A 19,152-nucleotide genomic window follows, 5' to 3' on the forward strand; every position below is an offset into this window, starting at 1 on the left:
CTTGCGGACATACTGTACCAGCCGTGGAGAGATTGTTTGTTTGAGAGACGTTTCTATACACGTGGACACTTTAATCCGGAGCCACACGAATCTATATTGGGACTTTGTACTCACGGTCTGCGGTTCTATTGCCACCATTCAATCTGAGGTGGTGACAAGTGTGAATTTATCATATAAGGCTTGCGCTATTATCACCCACCAGTGTGATTTTACGTTGGTACCATTTTCTATTTTATGTTATTTTATGTGATTTTAATGTATTTGAGTGGTGTTATTATTAATTAAGAATTAAATAATATCTATCCCCATGGTCCAGATAGTGTGAGTGCTCACTCCTTTTTTCTTTCTGCTATATTGTCTATCTATTTTTGGGTTCGGGCACCCAATTTGTGAGTTTGCAGCACCCGCCCGTAATTATCTAAGTGTGAGCCAACCACCATTTTAATCTGGCTTCATGTCAGCAGAGAATCAGTCTTCATATCATAGCAGAGAATCAGGCTTCACGTCACCCACCACTGTAAGAGTCCATTTTCATAAATTTAGGCCCAGCACCCAGGCAGAGGAGAGAGGTCCCGTAACAGACAATCTGGCTTCATGTCAGCAGAGAATCAGTCTTCATATCATAGCAGAGAATCAGGCTTCACGTCAGCCACCAATGCAACAGTCCATTGTCAGATATTTAGGCCCAGCACCCAGGCAGAGGAGAGAGGTCCCGTAACAGACAATCTGGCTTCATGTCAGCAGAGAATCAGTCTTCATATCATAGCAGAGAATCAGGCTTCACGTCAGCCACCAATGCAACAGTCCATTGTCAGATATTTAGGCCCAGCACCCAGGCAGAGGAGAGAGGTCCCGTAACAGACAATCAGGCTTCACGTCAGCCACCAGTGCAACAGTCCATTGGCATATATTTAGGCCCAGCACCCAGGCAGAGGAGAGAGGTCCCGTAACAGAGAATCTGGCTTCATGTCAGCAGAGAATTAGTCTGCATGTCATAGCAGAGAATCAGGCTTCACGTCACCCAACATTGGAACAGTCCATTGGCATATATTTAGGCCCCGGCACCCAGACAGAGGAGAGGGTAATTCAAATTTGGGTAGCCTCGCAATATAATGGTAAAATGAAAATAAAAATAGGATTGAATGAGGAAGTGCCCTGGAGTACAATAATATATGGTTAAGGGAGGTAGTTAATGTCTAATCTGGACAAGGGACGGACAAGGGACGGACAGGTCCTGTGGGATCCATGCCTGGTTCATTTTTATGAACGTCAGCTTGTCCACATTGGCTGTAGACAGGCGGCTGCGTTTGTCTGTAATGCCACCCCCTGCCGTGCTGAATACACGTTCAGACAAAACGCTGGCCGCCGGGCAGGCCAGCACCTCCAAGGCATAAAAGGCTAGCTCTGGCCACGTGGACAATTTAGAGACCCAGTAGTTGAATGGGGCCGAACCATCAGTCAGTACGTGGAGGGGTGTGCACACGTACTGTTCCACCATGTTAGTGAAATGTTGCCTCCTGCTAACACGTTGCGTATCAGGTGGTGGTGCAGTTAGCTGTGGCGTGTTGACAAAAGTTTTCCACATCTCTGCCATGCTAACCCTGCCCTCAGAGGAGCTGGCCGTGACACAGCTGCCTTGGCGACCTCTTGCTCCTCCTCTGCCTTGGCCTTGGGCTTCCACTTGTTCCCCTGTGACATTTGGGAATTCTCTCAGTAGCGCGTCTACCAACGTGCGCTTGTACTCGTGCATCTTCCTATCACGCTCCAGTGCAGGAAGTAAGGTGGGCACATTGTCTTTGTAGCGTGGATCCAGCAGGGTGGCAACCCAGTAGTCCACACACGTTAAAATGTGGGCAACTCTGCTGTCGTTGCGCAGGCACTGCAGCATGTAGTCGCTCATGTGTGCCAGGCTGCCCAGGGGTAAGGACAAGCTGTCCTCTGTGGGAGGCGTATCGTCATCGTCCTGCCTTTCCCCCCAGCCACGCACCAGTGATGGACCTGAGCTGCGTTGGGTGCCACCCCGCTGTGACCATGCTTCATCCTCATCCTCATCCACCTCCTCCTCATCCTCGTCCCCCTCGTCCTCCAGTAGTGGGCCCTGGCTGGCCACATTTGTACCTGGCCTCTGCTGTTGCCAAAAACCTCCCTCTGAGTCACTTCGAAGAGACTGGCCTGAAAGTGCTAAAAATGACCCCTCTTCCTCCTCCTCCTCCTCCTCATGGGCCACTTCCTCTTCCATCATCGCCCTAAGTGTTTTCTCAAGGAGACATAGAAATGTTATTGTAACGCTGATAACGGCGTCATCGCCACTGGCCATGTTGGTGGAGTACTCGAAACAGCGCAACAGGGCACACAGGTCTCGCATGGAGGCACAGTCATTGGTGGTGAAGTGGTGCTGTTCTGTAGTGCGACTGACCCGTGCGTGCTGCAGCTGAAACTCCACTATGGCCTGCTGCTGCTCGCACAGTCTGTCCAGCATGTGCAAGGTGGAGTTCCACCTGGTGGGCACGTCGCATATGAGGCGGTGAGCTGGAAGGCCGAAGTTACGCTGTAGCGCAGACAGGCGAGCAGCAGCAGGATGTGAACGCCGGAAGCGCGAACAGACGGCCCGCACTTTATGCAGCAGCTCTGACATGTCGGGGTAGTTGTGAATGAACTTCTGCACCACCAAATTCAGCACATGCGCCAAGCAAGGGATGTGCGTCAAACTGGCTAGTCCCAGAGCTGCAACGAGATTTCGCCCATTATCACACACCACCAGGCCGGGCTTGAGGCTCACCGGCAGCAACCACTCGTCGGTCTGTTGTTCTATACCCTGCCACAACTCCTGTGCAGTGTGGGGCCTGTCCCCCAAACATATGAGTTTCAAAATGACCTGCTGACGTTTACCCCGGGCTGTGCTGAAGTTGGTGGTGAAGGTGTGTGGCTGACTAGATGAGCAGGTGGAAGAAGAGGAGGAGGAAGTCGAGTAGGAGGAGGTGGCAACAGGAGGCAAAGAATGTTGCCCTGTGATCCTTGGCGGCGGAAGGACGTGCGCCAAACAGCTCTCCGCCTGGGGCCCAGCTGCCACTACATTTACCCAGTGTGCAGTTAGGGAGATATAGCGTCCCTGGCCGTGCTTACTGGTCCACGTATCTGTGGTTAGGTGGACCTTGCTACAGATGGCGTTGCGCAGTGCACACTTGATTTTATCGGATACTTGGTTGTGCAGGGAAGGCACGGCTCTCTTGGAGAAGTAGTGCCGGCTGGGAATAACATACTGTGGGACAGCAAGCGACATGAGCTGTTTGAAGCTGTCTGTGTCCACCAGCCTAAATGACCGCATTTCATAGGCCAGTAGTTTAGAAATGCTGGCATTCAGGGTCAGGGATCGAGGGTGGCTAGGTGGGAATTTACGCTTTCTCTCAAATGTTTGTGAGATGGAGAGCTGAACGCTGCCGTGTGACATGGTTGAGATGCTTAGTGACTGAGGTGGTGGTGGTGTTGGTGGTACATCCCCTGTTTGCTGGGCGGCAGGTGCCAACGTTCCTCCAGAGGCGGAGGAAGAGGCCGAGGCGGCAGCAGCAGAAGAGGCCGAGGCGGCAGCAGCAGCAGAAGAGGTAGCAGTGGGAGCCTGAGTGACTTCCTTGGTTTTAAGGTGTTTACTCCACTGCAGTTCATGCTTTGCATGCAGGTGCCTGGTCATGCAGGTTGTGCTCAGGTTCAGAACGTTAATGCCTCGCTTCAGGCTCTGATGGCACAGCGTGCAAACCACTCGGGTCTTGTCGTTAGCACATTGTTTGAAGAACTGCCATGCCAGGGAACTCCTTGAAGCTGCCTTTGGGGTGCTCGGTCCCAGATGGTGGCGGTCAGTAGCAGGCGGAGTCTCTTGGCGGCGGGTGTTCTGCTTTTGCCCACTGCTCCCTCTTTTGCTACGCTGTTGGCTCGGTCTTACCACTGCCTCTTCCTCCGAACTGTGAAAGCCAGTGGCACGACCTTCATTCCATGTGGGGTCTAGGACCTCATCGTCCCCTGCATCGTCTTCCACCCAGTCTTGATCCCTGACCTCCTGTTCAGTCTGCACACTGCAAAGAGACGCAGCAGTTGGCACCTGTGTTTCGTCATCATCAGAGACATGCTGAGGTGGTATTCCCATGTCCTCATCATCAGGAAACATAAGTGGTTGTGCGTCAGTGCATTCTATGTCTTTCACCGCTGGGAAAGTCCTAGGTGGATGCCCTTGGGAAACCCTGCCAGCGGAGTCTTCAAACAGCATAAGAGACTGCTGCATAACTTGAGGCTGAGACAGTTTCCCTGGTATGCATGGGGGTGATGTGACAGACTGATGGGGTTGGTTTTCAGGCGCCATCTGTGCGCTTTCTGCAGAAGACTGGGTGGGAGATAATGTGAACGTGCTGGATCCACTGTCGGCCACCCAATTGACTAATGCCTGTACCTGCTCAGGCCTTACCATCCTTAGAACGGCATTGGGCCCCACCATATATCGCTGTAAATTCTGGCGGCTACTGGGACCTGAGGCAGTTGGTACACTAGGACGTGTGGATGTGGCAGAACGGCCACGTCCTCTCCCAGCACCAGAGGGTCCACTAACACCACCACGACCATGTCCACGTCCGCGTCCCTTACTAGATGTTTTCCTCATTGTTACCGTTCACCAGAACAACAAAAATATTATTTGGCCCAATGTAATGTATTCAAATTCAGCTGAATATAAATTTGAGGCCTAGTATTTAGGCGCTGGGTGACCGGTATAGATTTACTGACAGAATTAGACTTGGAAATGCACAGTAGCGTGTGTGTAAAGTTATTCTGAATGACCCTATGTGCACCTTGAATATTATATACCCTTTTAGGGATAGATTTCAAATAGCTCTGATATAGCAGAAACCACTAAATTATGAAATTGCTAAATTGGGAATTGTATTTCAACCCAGAACAAAAAATGTGCTTTGACGGACACTAAATAAGTACTTGCCCAGCCACAACAGTACAGCGGTAACGACAGATTTAGCGGGATATAACTTTAAGGCCCAGTATTTAGGCGCTGGGTGACCGGTATGGATTTACTGACATAATTAGACTTGGAAATGCACAGTAGCGTGTGTGTGAAGTTATTCTGAATGACCTTATGTGCACCTTGAATATTATATACCCTTTTAGGGATAGATTTCAAATAGCTCTGATATAGCAGAAACCACAAAATTATGAAATTGCTAAATTGGGAATTGTATTTCAACCCAGAACAAAAAATGTGCTTTGACGGACACTAAATAACTTGCCCAGCCACAACAGTACAGCGGTAACGACAGATTTAGCAGGATATAACTTTGAGGCCTAGTATTTAGGCGCTGGGTGACCGGTATGGATTTACTGACAGAATTAGACTTGGAAATGCACAGTAGCGTGTGTGTGAAGTTATTCTGAATGACCCTATGTGCACCTTGAATATTATATACCCTTTTAGGGATAGATTTCAAATAGCTCTGATATAGCAGAAACCACTAAATTATGAAATTGCTAAATTGGGAATTGTATTTCAACCCAGAACAAAAAATGTGCTTTGACGGACACTAAATAACTTGCCCAGCCAGAACAGTACAGCGGTAACGACAGATTTAGCGGGATATAAATTTGAGGCCTAGTATTTAGGCGCTGGGTGACCGGTATGGATTTACTGACAGAATTAGACTGGGATATGGCCAAAAAATAACCACACTATTGCTGGTTAAATGCACTTGGTGTGACAGCTTGACCAACCACACTACTGAGGGTTAAATGCACTTGGTGACAGGCGCAGCTTGCCCCTGATGTAGTATATGGCCAAAAAATGAACAGACTATTGCTGGTTTAATGCACTTGGTGTGACAGCTTGACCAACCACACTACTGAGGGTTAAATGCACTTGGTGACGGGCGCAGCTTGCCCCTGATGTAGTATATGGCCAAAAAATGAACAGACTATTGCTGGTTATATGCACTTGGTGTGACAGCTTGACCAACCACACTACTGAGGGTTAAATGCACTTGGTGTCGGGCGCAGCTTGCCCCTGATGTAGTATATGGCCAAAAAATGAACAGACTATTGCTGGTTAAATGCACTTGGTGTGACAGCTTCACCCTGATGTAGGCTTTAGCCAAAAAACAACCACACCATTGAGGGTTAAATGCACTTGGTGACAGGCGCAGCTTGCCCCTGATGTAGTATATGGCCAAAAAATAAACAGACTATTGCTGGTTAAATGCACTTGGTGTGACAGCTTCACCCTGATGTAGGCTTTAGCCAAAAAACAACCACACCATTGAGGGTTAAATGCACTTGGTGACAGGCGCAGCTTGCCCCTGATGTAGTATATGGCCAAAAAATAAACAGACTATTGCTGGTAATATGCATTTGGTGTGACAGCTTCACCCTGATGTAGGCTTTAGCCAAAAAACAACCACACCATTGAGGGTTAAATGCACTTGGTCGCAGCTTGTGCTGGCGCACCACAAGACACAAAATGGCCGCCGATCACCCCAGAAAAAAGTGACTGACAAACGGTCTGGGCAGCCTAAAAACAGTGAGCAATTGAATTTCAGCAGCTCAATGATGCACAGCTGCAGATCGATCGATTAATCAAGTCCTTTGGAGGAGTTAATCTGCCTAATCTCTCTCTACTGTCGCAGCCGCAACCTCTCCCTACGCTAATCAGAGCAGAGTGACGGGCGGCGCTATGTGACTCCAGCTTAAATAGAGGCTGGGTCAAATGGTGCTCTGGCAAATCACAGCCATGCCAATAGTAGGCATGGCTGTGACGGCCTCTTGGGGCAAGTAGTATGACGCTTGTTGATTGGCTGCTTTGCAGCCTTTCAAAAAGCGCCAAGAAAGCGTCACAAAAGCGCCAAGAAAGCGACGAACACCGAACCCGAACCCGGACTTTTACGAAAATGTCCGGGTTCGGGTCCGTGTCACGGACACCCCAAAATTCGGTATGAACCCGAACTATACAGTTCGAGTTCGCTCATCCCTAGACACGACCACCGGCTCCCTGCACTTAATACGGAGGGAGTCAGGGTCACCTAGAATCAAGCCAGCAAAGAAACACAATACAAGAAAGGACTTATCTGAACAAGCAGTAACAGAAGTCTCCAGCAGTGATCACTTCAATCCAGGAAGTAGTATAAACTGGAAAGTGAGGCAGTATGGGAGGGAATATAAAGGGAGGAAATTAGTGTGAATAGGTGACAGCTGGGAGAAGGAAAGGAGATGACAAAGTGAAACCAAAACAAAGAACATCATGCTAGAGGTACAGAAGAACATCTGCCAGACCTTCTCAGAGAGCTGGCGGTGACAGTACCTTAAAGCCATAGACTTTGAGTGTTTGCTGCTTTGCCTTGAGTCTTTGAGGTCACTGCACTTGCCTCTGATGCTCTACAGAACTGTGATATTGATCTGTCTACAGCATATACAGTTGTTAATGGAGTAAAGGACACCTTGTCCAAACTCAGGACAGAATAACAGTTTGGAAAGCTGTTTAAAAGTGCCACTGAAAAGGCAAAAGCTGCTGGGATCAGCATTCCCACAGTCCCCCCAGGACAGCAAAGACAAAGGAGGGGGCGTGCAAAATATTGCCAGAGTACCCATGCAGCCACAGAGAGCCACTCCTTCCAGTCTGTAGAAGACTACTAAAGAGGGAAGGTATACTATACATTCATTGATGTTCTTTCTCAGGAACTACAAAGAAGATTTAGGGGAGATGGCGAGACACAGTCTAGTAAAATACTAAGTACACTTCACAGTTTGACAAAGGCCAACAACTGCATAGGCAAAGATGTAATAGGTCCTGACTCTTTTGAGGCCATTCACACACTATGTGAATTCTATGGAGGAGAGAAGCAAAAGTTAAAAACAGAGCTCAGGGTCTTTTATGCCTCTTTCCCTGACACATCCACCGTGAAGGATCTGTTAAAAACAGTGCGAGACAACACTGGGCAGGATATCTTTCCAACACTGGTGGAAATGATAAGAACCTATGCAACAATTCCGGTGTCAACAGCAACAGTGGAGAGTTTCTTTTCCAAGCTCAAGCTAGTAAAAGATACACTGAGAAAGCTTTGTTCAGAAGAGAGGCTTTCTGACCTCCTACTCCTGACTATTGATAAAGAAATTCCCATAAACCACGGTGAAGTAGTAAACATATACACGGACATGGCCCCCCGAAGGTTGCTTCTGTAAGGGAGAAATACCAAGAGAATGAAAGTGATGGTGAGTAGGAAACAATTGTGTGAGTTTGAATGAATTGTCTTGTCTGTAACGTTATCACCACCAAAAAATTTTTGTTGATACGGACGGAAATTTTATTACAGTTTTAATGTAACATGTTAGTTACAAAGTTACAAGTTCTTATTTAAATAAAAAATACATTACTATGTATCTGTCGTGTTTGCAATTACAGTATAAAAAAATTCATAAAGAACAAGGTAGGACTTTTTACTTAAGCTCCTGCCCTTCAAAATGTCTGTGCACGTCCCTGATGAAAACCTCCTTCTCATCCAATGTGCAGGGTTGTTTTTGGGAAAATTCTATGATACAGTATGGTACTACAGATGAAGGTGACATGCCTAAATGTCATCTGAATATCTACTACATACCAGTAGACAAAACATAAAAGCATAATTTTGTTGGTAAGAGAAGTTCTGTTTGCTTGAAGGTACTCACCCATTCTATTATTTGCCCAGGCCCAGAACCAACCAACAATGGTGCATATTGAAGAGTAGGACCCCCGTAACAAAAATTAAATTTGCCCATCATTATGGTGCTACATTTGGACACCCAAGTACAGAATAGCTTGGTGTTTGGTCCCCTCTAGTGATGATCGAGCACCAAAGTATTCGGGTGTTCGGCCCGAACACATTGCTATGTTTATGTGCTCAGCCGAGCACCCAAGTATAATGGAAGTCAATGGGAGACAACCAGGCACCCCCTGCTCTGAAGAGGGGAGAGTGCCTGGTCCATTGGAAAAGGTTATAAAGTGACAGAAACACCACTGAAATGGACCGGGAACACCATTAGGACGATGACTGGACATCTTGGACTCCCAGGTCGCTGCTGGGTACCATGTTGTCCGAGTTGTACGCCACTTTTACAGACTGACAAAAATACAGGAAAATTTGTTAGGAAACATTCTTTCCTGTATATTCAATTGTATATAAAGTGCAACTGCTGCAAAAAATTACAAGCAAGAGGCACTCTGAAACAGCCTGTATATCACATAAAGAAGGGCCTAATTCACATTGTGGTACAATTGTTCAGGTAGTGGGACTCCTACACTCATAAAGCCTATGCACTAAGTGAAAGGGCTGCCAAAAATTTAAAAGAACCGGCACTCCAAAACGCCCTTTGTTACACATAAAGTAGGGCATCATACACACCCTTGAAAAATTATGACTGATGGTGACCCTCAAAAACATTTGGAGTAAGGGTCTGCTGATCTGACCATCTAAAATCTTAGGGGCGAGGGCCTGCTGCCGCATTGGTGACTCTAGAAAACCTCTGGGCGATTGCATGTCCCCGTGATGGTGACGATCCATTTGGATGTCTGCCCTATCAGCTTTCGATGTTCTTTTCTGCAATGGTGATCATGGGAAATGGGGAATCAGGATTCAATGCCGGAGAGGGAGCTTGAGAAAGGGATACCACATCCAAGGGAGGTCAATGGCTGAAATCTGATTGGGTTGAGAGGGTGGGTCAAGTTATTAAAGGAGAAACATACAAGGAAGGCAGCAGGCGCGCGGCAATTACCCACTCCCGACTCGGGGAGGTAGTGATGATAAATTACAATACAGGACTCTTAAGATGCCATGTTATTGGAATGAGTAATAAAAAATTACAGGGAATGTCACTACTGTATTTTGGATGAGGAAACGTTATACAGGAGAGGCCCTGCTGCCGCTTTGTTGACTCTAGATAACTTCTGCCTATCAACTTTCGATGCTCTTTTATGTGCCTAACCTGGTGACCACCGGTAATGGGGAATCATTGTTCGATTTCGGAGAGGGAGCTTGATAAACGGCTACGGCTACTACTTTCAAAGCAAGGCAGCATGAGTTGCAGGTCTGCAGGTGAGTCGACCCTGTAAAAGATTCGAGTTGCAGGCCTGAAGGTGAGCTCACCCAGTAAAAGATTTGAGTTGCGGGCCTGCAGGTGAGCTGACCCAGTAAAAAGATTTTAGGTGCGGGCCTACTGGTGAGCTGAGGTGGAACTGACCAACCCAACTTGATTTTGATGGCTGCATTAATCTTCAGGTGACTGTGATACAGCTCCACAGATTGTTTCCATCTGCATCTTTCTAAGCAATCTGTGGCCTTAGTTTTTTATACAGACTCAGTCATTGTGCTACTATGTGGCCTCCTCATGCTGCCATCTCCACACCATGTCACCATGCCACTAATTTTTATCACCATGCTGCTGCTGATGCAGCTTAAAAGGACTTAAAGTGTTTACCAGGCCCACAATTTAATTATGGTTTTGTAATAAAATAAACCCAACTTGCTTTTGTGGGCTGCATCAGTGGCGTAGCTAGAAATGATTGGACCCCACAGCACATTTTTGAATGGGGCTACATCCCACAGTAATTTTTTAGCGACCCCTTCCTTTCATGCCGCCCCCATTCCCGTGACTAGTAAAGATCGCTCTCTCAGACCAGGGCCGGCAGCTGTTCCTTCAGTTTTATACACTGTCTATACTGTCACTGTATATAATTTCATTGTGTAATACTGTTGAGAGGCCCCTGACCAAAACCTTTAGTCTTCCTCCTCCTGGATGGGCCCCTTCTGGGTCAGGGCCCCAAAGCTGCAGCTTCCACCATTGCTACGTCCCTGGTCTGCATTAATCTGCAGGTGACCGTGATACATCTCCACAGATGGTTTCCATCTGCATCTTTCTAAACAATCTGTGGCCTCAGTCTTTTATCCAGACTCTGTCATTGTGCCAATCTAATTAAGGTTTTACGCACAGAACCAAAGTAAAAAATCTATTTTATAGGAAAAATGTATTGAAAACATTCTTTCCTGTATATTTACTTGTATATAAAGTGCAAGTGCTGCCAAATATTACAAGGAAGAGACACTCCGATACAACCTGTATATCACATAAAGGAGGGCTTCATTCACATTGAGTTGCGGGCCTGCAGTTGAGCTGACCCTGTAAAAGATTTTAGGTTTGGGCCTGCATGTGAGCTGACCCTGTAAAAGATTTGAGTTGCGGGCCTGCAGGTGAGTGGACCCTCTAAAAGATTAGATGTGAGGGCCTGCTGGTGAGTGGACCCTCTAAAAAATTTGATCTGAGGGCCTGCTGGTGAGTGGACCCTCTAAAAAATTTGATCTAAGGGCCTACTGGTGAGCGGACCCTCTAAAAAAATTATATTCGAAGGCCATATATGCAAGGGCATTATATGTGACGAATAAGCAATGCATGTTGATATGATGGAAGAGGAGGAGGAGGATGAGAAAAGGAAGATTCAACCATGCTGGTGAGTGGACCCTCTAAAAAATTTGATCTGAGGGCCTGCTGGTGAGTGGACCCTCTAAAAAATTTGATCTGAGAGCCTTCTGGTGAGCGGACCCTCTAAAATTTTTTATTCAAAGGCAATATATGCAAGGGTATTATATGTGACGAATAAGCAATGCATGTTCATATGATGGAAGAGGAGGAGGAGGATTAGAAAAGGAAGATTCAACCATATACCCTTGTTTGTGGTGGAAGGGGTGCATGGGAATACAATCTATTAACTACATTAAAAACAACACATGTAAAGTGCCTTTATGTTCATCAGCATTCCACTGGTGGAGTTGAGAAGTCATGGTCAATCGAGGCCTTGTTCATTTTTATATGAATCAATCTGTCAGCATTTTCAGTTGATGGGTGGATACGCTTATCGGTTATAATGCCACCAGCAGCACTAAATACACGCTCAGACAAAACGCTGGCAGCAGGGCAGGCCAGCATCTCCAAAGCATAGAGCGCCAGTTCATGCCACGTGTCCAGCTTGGACATCCAGTAGTTGTAAGGCACTGAGGGATCAATGAGGACACTGATACGGTCTGCTATGTACTCCTTCACATCTCCCAAAATGTTTCTCTCCTTGTGGCAGTAGGCCACACATCAGGGTGAGGGTGCTGGCGGGGTGTCATGAAACTGTCCCAGGCTTTGGAGAGTGTTGCCCTGTCTGTGTTGGAACTGTTGTGTGTTCCCCTTGTCTCCCCTCCTCAGATGGAATTAAAGTTACATGGGTACTACCCTCTTTAGCAGAGGCAACTGTCTCCAGCTCCTGCTCCTAGTCATGGTCCAATTCGCACTAAGAAGACGAACTAAGGGTTTGTAATGTCCTCCCCCAATTCCTTGTCTGCCACATTCAGAGCGTCATCCTTAATTGTGAGGAGCAATCTGGCCGCACATATTCCCTCGGCGCAGGCAGCGTCCTTCGTGTCCATGGCAACTGTGGTAAGTCTGAGCGCCGAGCTGTTCACTCGGTGCTCAGCTGGATTCAGGAAAATGAGTCATGTGACGCTGGCCACGTCACATGACTCTTCTCCACTATTTAACAGGCAGCCTGCTGGCCACAGGTTGCCTGTGAATTTAGTCTCTTCCTGAACTTGTTCAGCGTGACATGCGGCTAGATTCCTGGCTCCGTTCCCGACTTCGTCCCCGGTTGCTCCCTGCATTTTATGGCTTCTCCTGGTTTGACCTTTGGCGTGGACTTGAATTCTCTTTGATTATCCTTTTGTACTTTAGCGACATCCTGGTTCTGACTCGGCTTGCTGACATATCTGTTGTTTGTCTTGTATGTCCTTCCGCACTTACCCAGGCTAAGGAACGTTGTCCAGTTGTACCTCGTTGCCTAGGACGAGTGGTGCAAGTAGGCAGGGACATGGGTGTGGGTGGATCCAGTGGTCAACACCCTCTACCTCTCTTTGTGACAATATGTCAAAGAAACACACAGAATATGGACCCTATATTAGGCCAAGATTATTGGAATTTGCCCTAAAGAAACTGTTTTCGGATGCAGGACAGTATATGTCACAGAACATCACAGAATATGGACACTATTTTAGGCCCAGATTATTGGAATCTGTTGTACAGACACTTTGTTGATGTAGTTTATAATTATATTTCTTACTATATCTGGGCCTGACAACCACACAAGGTGTTGAAGCGCAGATCACACAATTTAACGGATTACACAGTTGACAGCAAAAATGTGGACAGATTATGCGAGAACAGGTATTCGGCCAAGCATGCTCACTCATCACTAGTCCCCTCTCAATGTTGACCCTTAGAGCAAATTTCCATCATCTCGATGTGCTAATCATGTAGTTCCCCTGTAGAAGGGTGTCCTTTTTAAAGACTTACCACCACAAAGTGGATGGTAACAACAAGCACCAGTGGCCCCATTAGTTATAACAGCCACATGGTTTACCGGTATGATATGTACATGGTACAGTATGTACCACCAACTCTAAACTTAAAAGAAATTGGTTAAAAAAGAGAGCTTAGTTCTTTTCTCGATGTGATTTTCATACTATGTGTATGTGTCAGCCCATAGCTTTCTGAGCACAGATGGGTAATCATCTAAAATGAAATCATTTATTAGTCTGTAAATCAATTGTACAGTGTTTATCCAAATCCAAACAGAATCATTTTACTCATCGTATCTGTAAATTATCACATGTCGAAGACATAGGAAAATCCATCAATCTAATAATTGCTAGAAAGACCTTCATAATGGAGACCAAAGACATCAGTACTACACAAAGTGAGGTTCTCTAGAGGAAAGACAATTTAGATTAAAATTGTAGACGATCTAAAGCTACAAGTATAGATTCTTACTATATAAGAATATATTTTTCATTCCTATTTATGTTTATGATGAACAGTATTATTATTTGGTTCGTTTCAGACTCGAAGGGCCAAATTGTTATCACAATTCATGCAATTCTAATCTTCTTTGTGTGGTTCCAAATCAACTTTCATACTTTAATAATGAGACCAGACAATTTGATTTCATGAAAGCATCTTCTCATCCCCCCTCAGCAAGAGCAAGAAGATAACTTTATTCAAGTTACATTCACTTAAATAGCAGAAATTACATCACAAAAGGGGTGTTCCTTAAGAGGAAACTATTGGCTCCTTAACTTGATAGGAGTGGTTTCAGCAACTTCAACTCTGAGTTCATAGGTAGATTTGAAAACTGCAACCTAATTCCCCCTTTCCCTCCCCCAGTGTCCTTAAGGCAAAGAAATGCACAAAAGGCTCACACATCTGGTTTCCATTTAGTGGACGAAAATGTGCACTACAAAATGTTCACATTATATAAAGAGAAATAAAACCTCTTACTAGTGATGCGTTGCAGGGGTCATATTCGAATTAACGATATTTCACAAATATTTAGTAGAATATTCGTCAAATATTCGCAAATTCCATTATTCGTTAGGAGTAGTGTTGATTGCAAGTTTTCGTAATACAAAAATTCGTAATGACAATTTTCGTAATGCGAATTTTCGTGATGAGAATCAATGATACCGTAAAAACTCAGATCCGATAGTGTATCCTAACCCCCAGGCGTTCCCATGGTGATGGGGATGCTTGTCGGGGAGGAGTATGCCAAAGTGGAACAACTGTACAGATAAAAAAAAAAATATTCTAGAAAAGGAATATATTTGTTTTTTAGAATATTTGTAATATTAAAAAACAAGAATATATAGAAATATAGCAAATATTCGAAAAAATATAGAGCATATAGAGAATAGAGAGCAATTTAGCTAATATAGTGCAATAATCTTCTTTGTCTAATCGTTGTAATTTTTTTTCTTATCTGAAGTCCAGGAAAAAAAATTACAACTATTAAAAAAAAAAAGATTATAGCACTATATTAGCTAAATTGTTCTACATTTGTTATTTTTTTTTCTAATATTTGCTATATTGCTATATATTCTTATTCTAGAATATTACGAATATATAGCACTATATCGAATATATTCGATTTTTGAATGTTCGTCTTTTTTTCCATCTGAAGTCATGATTCCTCCCTGCTTAAGTTACTTAAGCAAGGAGGAATTATGACTTCAGATGGAAAAAAAGATGAATACTTTAAAAAACAAATATATTCGATATAGTGCTATATATTCGTTTTTCGAATATTCGTAATATTCTAAAACAAGAATATATAGCAATATAGCGAATATTCCAAAAAAGGAATGTAGAACAATTTAGCTAATATAGTGTTAAAAAAATTTTTTATAGTTGTAATTTTTTTTCAATCTGAACTTCAAATGAGAAACAAATTACAACTATTAGACAAAGAAGATTATAGCACTATATTAGCTAAATTGCTCCTTCTTCATTTTTTTTGAATATTCACTATATTGCTATATATTCTTGTTTTTGAATATTACGAATATTCTAAAAAACTAATATATTAGTTTTTTATAATATTCGTCTTTTAAAAGAAAAACTGTAAACAGTTGTTCCACTTTGGCATACTCCTCCCCGAAAAGAGTCCCCGTCACCATGGGAATGCCTGGGGGTTAGAATAAACAATCAGATCTGAGTTTTACAATCTCATTGATTCTCTTTATGAAAATTCGTATTACGAAAGTTCTCATTATGAAAATTCGCAATCAACACTACTCCTAAAGTCAAAGATATTGCATCCTTCTCATTAGCCCACAAGCTAGAAGCAGGGAGAGATCATGTGTACTGATTAAAATAAAAATCTTGAATATTCAAAATTATGAATATATATCACTATATTCTAAATATTTGTGAATTCTCAAAGTGCCGATATTCGAGATAAAAGTTTTCAATTCGAATATTCGTGATCAACACTATCTCTCACAAACCCCTGCTTTTGCGGGAAATAGATGAAAGGTCAACAGGAAAAGTGAGGTACTCTCCCAACGCCCTAAACAGCAAAGAGCTGGACTTTTCTTATTGCTTCACCAAGTCCCCTCAACTCCCTGACAGCCTGAGAAAACGCTCCATATTTTAACTAATACTCATACAGCATAGGTAAGTCCTCTGAATTGGGAATTCTACTCATCTCGTAAAATTGATGTTACTACTGGGGATACTGGGTACAGCAGATTTCATACTTTTAAAATGATGCTAGAAATATCAAATTTTCCTGTAACTATAATCCACTCATATCTGAATAAATATAATGGAAATATGGTGGCTCACTCTGTAAATGGTTGTGGAATGGGTGCTGCTAAGTCTAAAAATGACTCCTGGCCCCTTCCTCAGTGGTAAACTTTACCACTGAGGAAGGGGCCAGGAAAAGACCCCGAAACACGTTTGGTTTCTGTACACCTCGAACATCAGCTGATGAACATTTATGAGACCTCAACATCCCGATAACCGGATCTTAACCCTGTCGGAACTATCACTTCTGTCCATCCGGAGGGAACACCTCGTTAACCACCAACCAGACTAAGACTTGCAACAACGGTGAATACTGCCAGGAGTCCCTTTATGCCGGGAACCGCATGAACCTCCGAATCACCCCAAGCAAGCGTCTGGAACCAGGTACTGCCGGATCTGATATAGTGAGCCACGTGGGACGCCACAGTTATACTCACATCAGACGGCAAAATTAACAGGTGTAACACATTAATTGACTGTATGCTCATCTGGTCTTCTGATCGAATCGAACTTGAACAAGTGAACCACATCTATTGACCGTATGACCGTATGTCTGTTCGGTCCTTCGGACTGAATTGCACTTGAACAAGTGAACTGATTTTTTTCGAATACAGATACATCTATTTTTCGAATATTTCATCTGGCACATTTCTCATTGAACTTAATAGTGATCTATTGAGCATATACTGAATATCTATTGAATATATTAATTAGATATCTTTATTTATCGTTAATACTTGCCCCACTTATAACTTATATATTGTGATCTTCTCTATTTATATTGGGTACGTTTTTATTGCATATATATTAGGCGTATTTATAGACTTTGTCCTTCCACATCGAATTTACAGCTCTGTTTTAATATTAATATTTTTAAATAGGTAATATACTTATAATGTATCATAGATTTTATTGATGTAGATTTAATATAGGGCTATTAACTATTAACTATTAAATATTGTTGCCACTATCTGTTCTTGTTCTTAGTCTCTAATTGGTCCAGCTGGCGAGTGCTCAGTCTTTTTATACATTTTTTACATATCTGAATAAAGACTTAGAATGGGTGCAACCTTAGATTGACTAGATTGGTCAGGGATACTTCCAGTTGGCATCATAGGAATAATTTCTGCAGGAACATTTTAAAATAGTGGAACATACAATTGGGAAAGGGGGAATTTCATTACAACACAATAGGGGGATGGCAAGGAAAGGAGCCAAATACACGATTGGAGTGGTTCCCTCTGAAAGAGCACATTACAGGGGACAAAGAAAACAGGAATAACCAGTGTGGGTTACAGCAGATTTGAAAAAGGGGATGGGATGCCCATGGCAACTTCTTTGTTCTCTATACGATTCAAAATCCTCTATCTTGCAATAGAAGTGCTGCTCATTTCATTATTCCAACTCACTTCGACTTCCAACAATCACTTTCATAGATAATTTGTACCATAACTCAGCTTGCACCAGCCTATTATCCTCTAATCAACTTTCCTTTTCCTTCAGTACATTTATCCTCAAACTTTCATTTAAGGGTACTTTCACACTTGCAGCAGAGGATTCCGGCAATCTGCGCGCAAACGGATGCATTTGTGAGACGGATCCGTCTCACAAATGCATTGCAATACCGGATCCGTCTTTTCGGTTGTCATCCGGAAAAACGAATCCGGTATTTATTTTTTTCCCAGATTTAATGATTTGAGCATGCACGGACGGAAAGAACGGATACGTTTTGCCGGAACACTTACGGCATTAATGCATTTCATCATAAATTAATGCCCGATCAAATTTTTGGTCAGAGAGAAAACTGCAGCATGCTGCGGTATTTTCTCCAGTCAAAAAACTTAAGAGGTACTGAACTAATGCATCCTTATGCCTACTGAATGGAATGCTCTCCTTTCTTAAATGCATTAGGATTAGACTGATCCATTTTTTTCCCAATATTGAGCCACTAGGATGGAACTCAATACTGGAAAACAAAAACGCTAGTGTGAAAATACTCTAATCTACCAGTTTCTGGCATACCAATTGCACGCATGAACGATTTTAACTTAGCTGAAACTTTCCCTTCTTATGCAGTTTTGATTTGCAGCCTCTATGGGGAACTCTTACACAATACTGCGTATTTCCGGATAATACTGGATATCTATGCTACACAGTATTACAAAAATGCTTTAATATTTCTAACTGAAACATTTACCTCTCTTTCTTGCATTTGCTGAGCCACTGTTAACATCTCCTCATTATATGCTGTAACATTAGAATTGCCCCATTTTCTTTCCTAGCTTCTTCCTAATTGGGAAACCATCAAAATATTTAACCTAGATTCTTCCTAACCGGGAAACCACAACATTTTTTAACCTAGATACTTCCTAATTGGGAAACCACAAAATAAAAATAAAACAACTACAAAAATTCAAACAAATATTCATCCAGTTAGGGGAACTCAAAAATATATTATCTAGATTCTTCTGATTAGGGGAACTAAGAAACTACATAATCTAGATTCTTTCGATTAGGGAATACAATCTCACTCTACCAAGAACTCCCGTCAGAGTCTGGCTGGGATCCAATTCTACGTTACAGATATCCGACTCAGCTGTCTATCAATTCTCGCTTGGTCCCAGCATGTCCTACCACACAAATAAGGAATATTCTTTCATTCTAAAGGACAGAGCAGCTATAGTTCTAACCCTTCTCTCGCGATAACACCAATTCAACTCTTGAGAATCCAATTGGGCAAAAGGCTCAAAGAGATATGTAAGAAATAAAGTTTCTTACCTTTCTGCAGCTTGTGACCTCGTCTGATGGTTTCGGCGGAAGTCCTCTCGTGGCGTTTGATTCGGAAGTTACGTAAACGCTGTCTGCCCACCCAGGGACACCAAATTGTTATCGCAATTCATGCGATTATCATCTTCTTTGTGTGGTGCCAAATCAATTAGAAGTATAAGTATGAGAGCACCATAAAACTTTTAT

Source organism: Bufo gargarizans, chromosome 6 (genome assembly GCF_014858855.1).
Source record: "Bufo gargarizans isolate SCDJY-AF-19 chromosome 6, ASM1485885v1, whole genome shotgun sequence".
NCBI lineage: Eukaryota > Metazoa > Chordata > Amphibia > Anura > Bufonidae > Bufo > Bufo gargarizans.